The 10,553-nt window shown below is 52.1% G+C and overlaps 1 protein-coding gene across 1 annotated transcript in view; it reads left to right on the top strand.

Moving 5' to 3' along the window:
* Positions 1-315: 315 nt before the first annotated feature.
* PITX3 (paired-like homeodomain 3) overlaps positions 316-10,553 on the top strand; it is a 41,541-nt gene continuing 31,303 nt past the window's right edge. Inside the window, exon 1 of the mRNA XM_014956173.1 lies at positions 316-389. The gene's annotated coding sequence lies outside the window, so the exon portion shown is untranslated. The remainder of the gene's footprint in view (positions 390-10,553) is intronic.

Raw genomic sequence — 10,553 nt, 5'->3', positions numbered from 1 at the left:
TGACCTGGAGCCCAGGCTCCCAGCTGAAAGCCCACCTGTATTTCCGAGTTGTCTCCTGACCAAGGCACTGGTTCAAAACCCAGTATCTCTCTCTGGCAGAGAGACCGTTGCAAGCCTCACTTAATATCTATTACCTTTCTATAAGGGCTTAATTCAGGCAATTAATAGATCTGCAAATTGTGAGCGGATTGCGAAAGTATCGGTTAATGCACCCTACAGAGAATCGGCGAAAAAAAAGAGCGGCATCTTCTCTCTCTCTGCCAGATGCTACCCAAAACCTTGAGATTGAGAGGTGAGGCTGACTTTGGAGACTGCCAAAAAGAAAAAGCCAGAAACCCGATCCAGGAGAGCGCTCCGAAAGGAAGATGAGATGAGCTTGGGGCCGTGAGGTCTGTCCCGTGACCTGGCACATGTGTCCCCGGGGCTGTGGGGACAGGGGAGGGTACCTGGGCTGGGAGAGAAGTTCTCCCAGATGGGGAGAACCGGTGGCTCCGTTACCATGCGTCGGGAAGGCACCGGGATGAGACCGTGGAGGGAGGAGGAAAGGGGGGGAGTGGGTCAGAAACGGGAGGTTTTGGCGTTTCCCAGCAGGCTGGGTGATTATCTGGCTGTTTGAAAATGGGAGATTGCTATTTACTTAGGGCCTGATGGCAGAGGGGGCAAGGCTCCCCCTCTTGCCACAGGGGCATCGGGGCTGTGCCAAAGCCCTGGGCATTTGCTGTTGGCAGGGGGACAGCCCCCACCAACTGGCATCAAAGTTAGTGGCGAGGCTGTAGGGGAAAAAACCCCTCTCTTGTCAACACCGGGCTGAGATGGGCTTTGGGGTTTCAGACGGCTGGAAAAAGAGGATTTCTGAGGCCGGCCCCGCCGCGCTTCCCTTCCTCCCCTTTGTGTGCTGCTCCCCCTCGCCAGCACCCCTGCCCTCCTCCCGCCTCACCTCTGAATATTAATGCCTCTGGCAGATTGGATAATAATGTGACTGGGAATTGAATGAAGCTGGTTATTAGCTCTGGGCTTCCTTGGGGCATTTAAGGGAGTCCACAGGCTGTTCCTGGAGGCTTCTCAGCATAAGGGACCGGGGCCGGACCCGGCGCAGAGGGGGTCGCTTCTGTGGGAGAGGATTTGCTTGAAATCCTTGTCTCCCTCCAACCCCGGAGGAAGACAAATAGGGCAGGGTGGCCAGAGCCACAAATTCCCCCGGGACGGTTGGGGATGGATCGGCTGGTTTTCAGCAACAATTAAATATGAAAAGTTATTTTCAGGAAGGAACTAGGGAGATGTAGCTGGGCAGAAGCTGGGAAACGTTCCTGTTATTATTAAGCTTTAAATAGAGATGGGGAGCCAGCACAAGAGATCTCCTTCTTCCCTCCCCACCGCTGTCGGAGCGTTGCCTGGCTGATTTGGGAAGAGGGCCAATCCTCCACACACCAAATAGGAAATTTCTCGCTGATTTGCAGGGTACAAGTTCAAACTCAGAGCCCTCATTTCTGCAGAGCTGCACCTTACGGTGTCCCTCCTCGGGAGCTACCTGGCCTTTCCATGGGCAGCTCTCTGGATGCTTTAGCACGATATATCCCCATCACGCAGAGGAGAAACTGAGCTCTGCCAGAATTACCTGATCTGAGCCAGCAAGACAACCTCTGTCCCTTGACCCTCAATCCGATGCTCCTCGCTATCTCCCAAACCGCCAGAAAATAAACATCTACACCCTGTTAACTAGTGCAAAAGAGGAGGGGAAACCAGAGCTGAATTTGCAGAAGCTGCTGTTAATTTTGCCCAGTTGATTTTTCGACTGTTCGAAGCAGTCAGAGATGCATTAACGGGGCTGTGGCTGCTGGGGATCTCCGCTGGTGGGGGGGAGCTGGGTCCTGCCCGCATTAAATTAACCCCTGAAAATCATCACACCATCAGAGCTGCTGGGAAGGAGACACCTGGTTGTAAACCCCGATCAAAAAAAGTTCTGCCATCCTAAACCTGAGAGCCTAAAACCTGAGAGCCTAAAACCCCACTTGTGTCTGTAGGACACGGCGCGGATGCTGCTCTGTGTCGCGTAGCCCTGATCCTGCAAACTAATCTGATTAAATCAACGCAATTTATTTACTCCTCGGGGAGCTGCAGGGGGTGGCACGGGCTGGAAGGCTCAGCACCTGCAGAGCTGCCTGCAAAAACTGAAAAAGTACAACGACGAAATAAAACGGACGACTGGAGAGTTCGCAGTTCCTTTTGCCTCTCCCTCTTCATTCCTCCTTCCCCATAACCTCATTTCAAGCAGAAACACACCCCCCCCCGTCGCCTTTTCCCTCCCTTCCAATGCTCCCATTTATGCAAGTCTCATTTTCTTTAAAAAGCTAATTATAAATGACCAGCGAGAAGCATGAGGATTTAACTGTAAATCAAATTGACCTGTCTGTGTGTGGACATTTTTATTTACTCCTCTTTCTGAAAAACAAATAAACAGAGAGTCCCTCCCAAATAAAGCAGCTCCCCACTTAGATTTGAACACACTTTAAAAGAAATCTCTTTTGTTTTAGCCATTTTTATTTCCTGTTTGTTTCTGAGCTTAGACTTGACAATGAAAACCACATGAAATTCCCTTTTTGTTCCATCAGTTTTATTTTTGGTGCCACAATATCCCAATTTCCAGTTCTACAAGTTGGGGTTTGGTTTTTTTGGTTGGGTTTTTTTTGGTGCTTTTTTTTTGGTTGGGGTTTTTTTTATATGCATTTATTGCAAGGTTATTTTTCATAAAGTAAACTCATGAAAGTTTTCCTCCAAAATAAATAAATAAGAAGTTCAAGAGGACTAGAGGTATCAGGATGCTTAAAAAATAAAATCTAAATCTTTGAGCTAAATTACTGGAGCTATAAATGTCAGCGTGAGTAGGGATCCATACCTAACCAGGGAGAAATTCTGAAGTGATGAACAATACACACTTTTGTGTCCCATTTAAATAGGTTTTGCGGCTTAATTTGTGCGGGGTGGGTTTTAATAACAGTGCTTAAGTACCCCAGTGCTTGGGCTCCGATGGGCCCCCAAGTCCCAGGCCAGGGTGGGATGCAGGTGGGCTTTGCTGGGTGGCTGTCACAGGGGCTGGGATGGGGGGGCAGAGGTGGTTTTGGGGGTAACGTCCCTGTCCCCGGGGCTGGCAGAGTTTGGAGACAAGCTCCCATCCCTCTCCCAGCCCCGTCCCTTTTCTCTCCCTGACTGCTTTGATGGGATGGCCCCAGGGCCAGGCTGGATGAGTAATTAGTGCTCTGCAGCTTTGCTTTCCTACCCACCCAAACTGCCTACCTCCCAGGGCTCTGCATGGGATGCAGCCTCCAGCAGATGGAAAAACGAAGGATTTAGGGAAAAAAAAAAAAAAAAAAAAAAAAAAAAGACAAGACTTTGTCGGCAGTCCTGAGGCAACACAGTGCATTTCAGGATCCTGAAATTCAAACCTCTTGTTTGGCCGCTCTGCCATGTCTGTTGTGCCCCAGAATTTAGGGGGGGGCGGGGGGTCCTGAAATTCAAACCTCTTGTTTGGCCGCTTTGCCACGTCTGTTGTGCCCCCAAATTTAGGGGGGACGGGGGGCGGTGGCCCCGAATTTAGGGACACCTGGGCGAATGGCTGCGGGGGATGAAGCGGGGAGGGGGCTGCTGGCCCTCCCTGCTCGCCCACCCCGCCGTTCCTCCCCCGTTGCCCGTGATACAGGGGATTTTAACCGTTCGCCCTGTTTTAACCTGGGGGCCTGATCCTGCCACCCCCCTTGAAAACGCTGCGGGGATCGGTCCCTGCGGTGTTTGCAGTTGGGGGGGGGTGGTGGCCTCCCTCGGTCCCCTTCAAACAACGTCTGGGTAAACAGGCTGACCTTCAGGGCATGTTGCAAGGGCCATAAAAGCGGTGTATGGGGAGGGGGGAAGGGGGACAGGAGCTCCAGCATCCCCCCCACAACCTCCCTCCTCCTGCATCCCAAGGAAGAGGGGAGGGATGCTGCGGGCTGAGATCATCTGCCTGTTTTATTCACAGCAGCCTGCCTGCTGCAAGGGTTTTCCTGCCAGAGAGCTTTAAAAAAAATAAATAAAAAATAAATAAATATATAAATTACTTGGGGGGAAATAAAAAAAAAAAAAGAGAAAAAGACAAATCATCAGGAAACCTTGCAGCAGACATCGGCTCCCTCCGGCGCTGCGGGTTTGCACTGTGAGACAACACATCCCTCAGAGCGAGCCAGGGGCTTCTTGGGCTCTCCTTCCCTTAGCCAACGGAGCCACTCGTTGGCCACGGTGGCCATCACAGCACCCTTAGCAGTCACTACGTTTCCCTTCGCAGGGCCAGGTTGTTTTAAAACAAGGATCCAGCAGCAGCACCGCCGCCCCCTCCAAAAATAAATTAAAAAATAAAAAAGAAATGTTTCTTTCTGGCCGCTGGTTTTGCCAAGTTTTGTCACAGAACAAATGTTTATGATCAAGCCCAAACTTCTCCAGAAAGGATTTCCAGCAGAAGTGCTGAGGGATGGTGGACACAGGCAGCTCTTCAGCGCGCCAAGCCCTACGGGTGCGACATGCCGATGGCGGGGCAGGATCCTCCCTGACCTTCAACCCCCCCCCGCTTGATTAGGGGCTTTCTTCAGCTTGTTTACTAATTGTGAGAATCATTTACATCTCCTGAGTCATCCCCTCCATCTCGGGGGGCTCGCTGCCCCTCCAATCTGCATACAAAACTCCTGATGGAGTCACGGAGCTCCGGTCTCCTTGATCTCGCAATCTCAGCCTCCCTAAAACGGGGCAGCTTTGAGATACAGCGATGACCCCGTGGTGAGCACAGGGTTTGTTTTTTTTTTTCCCTTTGACCGCCGGAATAATTAGTCAAATTCATACAATCAGCCCAAATAAATAACAGCACCGCATACCGATCTGCTGATGCCAGGCCCCGGCTGCCCTTTGCTGCCGAGCGGGCAGCGCGTGCCCGGCCCCCGAGCTGCAGGCAGGATGCCCGTGCCTCCCACTCCTGCCTGGCATCCCGCTCTCCCCACTGCCTCCTCTGCCTCCTGGTTCCCCTTCTGCTCTCTTTGTGGGTGCAAGGGACAATGGCACATCTCTCCTAGGATGTAGCTGCGCTGGCACGGGCTGGGATGGGATGCTTTGAAGCCATCCCTGCCGGAGCGGGCAAAGGCAGGCAAGCAGGCACCAGCAGATGGGATGCTTTGAAGCCATCCCTGCCGGAGCGGGCAAAGGCAGGCAGGCACCAGCGGGGTTGTTTTGGTTACACAATTCTTCCAGGCAGAGTTTCTAACTGAAACCACCTCTTTTTTCCCTTCCCCAAACCAAAGGGATTAATCTCCCTGAAGCTCCTGCACCGGCGACTCCGTGCCATCGTGACTCCGTGCCATCGCGACTCGTTCGGGCATAACCCTGCCTTTGCTGGTTAATTTTGTTCCAGATGCCTGACAAACAAAATAAGCCGTACCAAAGCGTGGCTTTATTATAAATATAACTGCATAGTCTGTCAGAAAGAAAATCCCAGCCCTGGCTGGCGGAGCCAAGGTGCTGGAAGCCTCGGTCAGGCAGAGCATCCCAGGGATGCTGGAAAACCAGCCGGGCACAGCGAGACCTGCAGGGCAAGGCTGACAAGGAAACAACAAGTAGGAACGTTTAGTTTAGGGGAAAAACCAAAATTTTACAGCGGGTCTGGCAGAACTTTCCTTCTGTGTTAGGATCAGCTCTTCGCTTCCAAATTTTGGGTGCTATTTCCAAGACTAGCCAGGCTGGCTAAGGGCAGCACTGGGGTCAGGAGATATTAATGCAAATAGCCTGCTTTAAGCCAAGCCCAAGAACGTTGCCCTGTCTCTGCAGACCCCCACGCTGGGTCTGGGGGGGCCACAGATGCCCCCCTCAGGGAGGACGATGCGTTACGTAGGGGGCACGGTTAAATCAGGGCGCTTCCCTGGCGCGGGGGCACGGTGCGGTCCATCAAATAAGCCAACGGGACACATTCCATTGTGGGCTTTTTTTGCTGCGGACATGGGTATGGAGCTGTCAATCCTTGGGACGTTTCCATTGTGATAATCCTCCGGAATACGGGTGGTTTATTAACCCTCTGCTGGCCAGAACACAGGTTTCGGCCATCACCCTCCTCCTCCTCCTGTCAAAGCAGAGGAAGGGGGGAGGTTGCTCTCACCTTGCAGGCTGCCCCCAGCCCCCAGGGAATGCATTAGGCAGTGTCCAGCGAGGCTGGGCATTTCCCTGACACCTCTTATCTGAGGATCTGGAAGCACTTAAAGGAATTTTACTTCATTGCCTCTACCAGCTCAGACAGGCTTATTAACATCATTTCTGAGATGAAGGATGGAGTCCCAGCACAGCCGCCTAGTTTTACCAACATCGTAAGCCAAGTCAGCGATGGCACCTCTATCTCCCCATCCTCTCCTCGCCCTGTGGTATCAGGAACTCCTCCAAGAAGAGAGTGGAAAGAGCCTGGACACCCTTTCAGAAAGCCAGCCTGTGCCACTGCTGCTGTGGTCTGCGTGGCACCAGCAGTGCCACCATGTGTGGGGCAGTGCCAGCCAAGCCAGAGGCAACTTTCTCCAACAGCAACAAGATCCCAAGCATCTCGGGGAGCTTTGGCAATTCCTACTGATGGGAAGGGAAGAAAAACCCCCATAATCTAAACCACCTTCCACTGGAAACCCACCACTACGAAACCACCCAGCGCCAGAGCTCAGCGGTTAGTGCCCGAGCACGAGGGACTAAATGGAGAAATAAGGTTTATTATAACCTGTGACTCAGCCCTTGCTGGAGGCCCATGGTCCATTCCGAAAGCTCTGCTCAGCCAGCCTGGGGCTGTGCACAGCCTGAAGGTTTTTGGAGGCAGGCAGCTCGCTCTCCTGTCCCCTAATGGCTCCGTGCTCTGGGTCACCCTTTGGCTGCTGCTGTTTATCTTCCAGTGATTAATGGTTGCTCTGGGTTCCTGCTGCAGTTCCATTAAGATTAGAGACTTAAAGCTACGCCGAGATGTTTAGCAGTGGGTGACCCTGGTCTCCCCGTAGTTGTATTTCTATAGTCTTGAGGAAACTGAGATTAACTCTTGTCTTGTGTCCCATCCTTTCAGTTTTCCAGCTGCAGGGAAGGAGCCCCTTGAAGGCAGCGCTCGTGTTGGCCAGCAAAGAGAGCCCGGCTCTCGGGATGCTGGGAGCAATTCATGTGCTGTTCATGCTGGGGCACTCAAAATCCCAGCCTGCAGGCACTGGGATGGCACCAACCCTCAAAAAAATGCATATATCCAGAGAATAAAGTGCTCTTCCAGGAGGGGAAGCCTCAGCCCCTTCCCCTTTGACATGGGGCAGAAGAAGAGTCAGGGGCTGCTCCACCTTAGCTCAGCCTCTCCTGAGGACCAAAGTCCAGAGGCAGATCACCTTCCTGAAAACGTACAGTTAAATAGAGCCCCAGATGTTTATCTCTGCTCAAAGCAAGCCAGCACACAGGGAACAGGAGCGTGAGAGGAGTGAAGCAATCTGCCAGACTCCATCGGGAACCTGGTGGCTCCCAGCAGTTTGACTTCTGGGATTGATGGAGCAGGAAGAGACAGCTCTGACCCCAAGACATCCCGTGTAACATCATACCTTCACCTCAGGGGATGGAAGAAAGAAAAGGCACTTCCCCCCCCTACTAATTGCAGAGCACCTTTCAGCCCGAGGGATAACCCTGAACACTTTGTGGAGACCAGCAATCCCAAGCAGAGGCTGCAGCTTCTCCTGGACCACCAGGTCCCTCCTCTCTGGGGGGCCACCAGTGGTCCGTGCGCTGCTGCCTGGGGATCCCAAGTATCAGGTCTCTGCTGAAGCACCCCAGCATGCCCACGGGAAGCCAAATAACATCAAAACGACCCAAAGAGGTGGCTTTTCCCCTCCAGACCAACCATCTGAAGCAGGTTCAGGAGATAGCCTGCTCCCCGGCGGCAGGGCAGGGAGCTGAGCAGCATGCACTTGTCAATCTGAAGGCAGCTCTCCACAGGCAACATCCCCATCACAAAAGCCACCACTATAATTAGCCTTACTTGGCGCCCAGTCAGCCTTTATGTTTCCTTCCCACCCCTCCAAAAAAAACAAGCAAAGGCATCTTTGCTGCCGGGTGATGGAGCGGCGCGGTGCCGAGAGCCAGGAGAGAGGTCACAGGGACCCTCACTTGCTCTTTCTGCGTAAACAAGGTTGCCCTCCTCGTGTAGAAGTGCTCTCCTCCTCCTGCCCCCATGGCCCTGGCTTGGGCAGCCCAGCCCTGACGCAGAAATAGAGAGGGGGTGAACTCCAAAGGAGAAAAAGCCTATAGCCGGAGCCACTCTCTTCCTCCCCCTGCCCTTCACCGTGCCCGTGGGGCAGGGATGGCAGCTCCCCATCCACCAGCATCATCCCACAGGAGCCAGGGAGAGGATGGACACACACAGCAAATGGAAGAAAAGGTGCATTTGTCGCAGATTTGGGAACCTTTATCTCAGGAGCAATTACATACATGGATGGAAAGAGTTACAGGCGCTGGAGCTGACAAGGAGCTAGAGCTAGTTCTACAAAACCCTCTGAGCAAACCTGGCTGCCTGTTACCAGCACAGGAGCTGACCCCTGAGAAACCATTGTTTTATGGATTACATACATGGATGGAAAGAGTTACAGGCACTGGAGGTGACAAGGAGCCAGGGCTGGTTCTACAAAACCTCTGTGCAAACCTGGTTGCCTGTTACCAGCACAGGAGCTGACCCTAGAGAAACCATTCTTTTATGTTAAAAGAAAGTGAGATGAAGACTCAGATGGAGATGATAAATTTGATATTTTTCTAAAGACGTTTTTGAGACGCCGATTTCAGTAACTCCCTGAGAGCGGGCAAACAACTTAGGAGAAATGCCATGAAGGTTTAGCGTTGACTTTCTTAATGTCTCTGCCTACAGCGAGATCTAGCCAACATGGAAGAAAGCTCCTTTAATTAAATCCGAAAGGGCTGTATAATCTAGAGTAATACCTTCAGCCTTTTGTGTCACTGATACGGGGTTGCCTTTGGGTAAATCCATTGGTACGGAGCTCACGTGCTGTCCCCATCACAGACTTTTCCTGTGGTCCTTCACACCCGTGTTGAGCAGATCCCCCCTCTCCCTTTGCTTCTCTGTGGCCTGCTCACAGCGAGCCGAGAAGGTCCTTCCCTGATGCCACCACGTAGGTCACACGCAATAGGTATGTAGTGACATAGGTATGGATTCCAGTGACAGAGCCCTGGAAGAGGCTGCCCAGAGAGGTGGTGGAGTCTCCTTCTCTGGAGACATTCCAAACCCACCTGGACACGTTCCTGTGCAACCTGCTCTGGGTGGCCCTGCTTTGGCAGGGGGTTGGTCTAGATGATCTCCAGAGGTCCCTTCCAACCCCGTGTGATTCTGTAACATACCTACATACAAAATCTCCTCTCTGAAATCCTCCTGGTTTTAAATTTGGTTCTAAAGGCAAACTTGTTCTGAGCCACAAGTCCCAGTTCCAACGTGAATATAGACCACACTTCACAACCAGTTGTAATCTAGGTGTCCACTCCATCTCTAAGGCCAGCCAAGCACCCTGTGATGTGCCCAGTGGCTCGGATCAACCTCGTAACTGCTGCCCTGGCGTGCTTCAGGATGGGACGTGGATTTTGAGGTTTCCCTGAGCCTTGTACCTCGTGTTGTCGTTTACACCTATGGAACCAGCTGTAAAATACTCCCCTTTGCTTTTCCCATCCCCACTCCAGTTTGCACAGATGAAAGCAAGGCAAGATGTGCAAAAAAGAGTCCCAAAGCAAGCGGGACCCTGCACGGGAGGACACTGTCCTTCAGTTACAGCAAGGCAGGAGTCTGAATTCCTCCTTAAATCTGGTCCAGTACAGAGTCAAGCCCTAGAAGAGAGGAAATTGTGCTTGACAGATGCAATCATATGCAAATGGCTGTAGAAGAGGGGAAATTATCATCTACAAACATTGGGCAGAAATTCCATCTGCCGCCGCCTCAAGAAGGGCTCTTAATAAATTCTGAGACAGCAAAGTGACACACATCTTAATCAAGACTTAATCCATGGAATTAATTCACTGCGCGTTTCTGCATAATTCCGGGAGTAATGCTAAAAGCCACGGCAATATCAGCAGCAGATGGACTCCCCCTACTCCATGCGAAGGTATTAAAGAAAACACAGCCCCTGTCACATCACTTCGTGTAGGTACACACGGCAGAAAGCAACAGGGCTGTGCCAGGAGCTCGCAGAGCCAGCGGACAGCAAAGGTCAGGCTGGCAGCGAGGTGGAAATGGAAACCAGCCTCACGGCAAAAGACAGAACCCCGGCCACTTCTTTCCCACAGGAGAGGAGAAGCTTGGAGTGAGGCACGAGGTCTGGGAAACCAGCACCAAGTCCAGGAAACCAGCACCAGGTCTGGGAAACCAGCACCAGGTCCCTCTGTTGGATGTTGCTTTGGGGAGCACTGATTGAGGCCAGCATGGGAATCACAGAATCACAGAATTGTAGTGGTTGGAAGGGACCTCAGAGATCATCGAGTCCAACCACAAAAAAAAAAAAAAA

Source organism: Calidris pugnax, unplaced genomic scaffold (genome assembly GCF_001431845.1).
Source record: "Calidris pugnax isolate Ruff unplaced genomic scaffold, ASM143184v1 scaffold196, whole genome shotgun sequence".
NCBI classification, from domain to species: Eukaryota; Metazoa; Chordata; class Aves; order Charadriiformes; family Scolopacidae; genus Calidris; species Calidris pugnax.
This window is presented reverse-complemented; position numbering and strand designations above follow the sequence as displayed.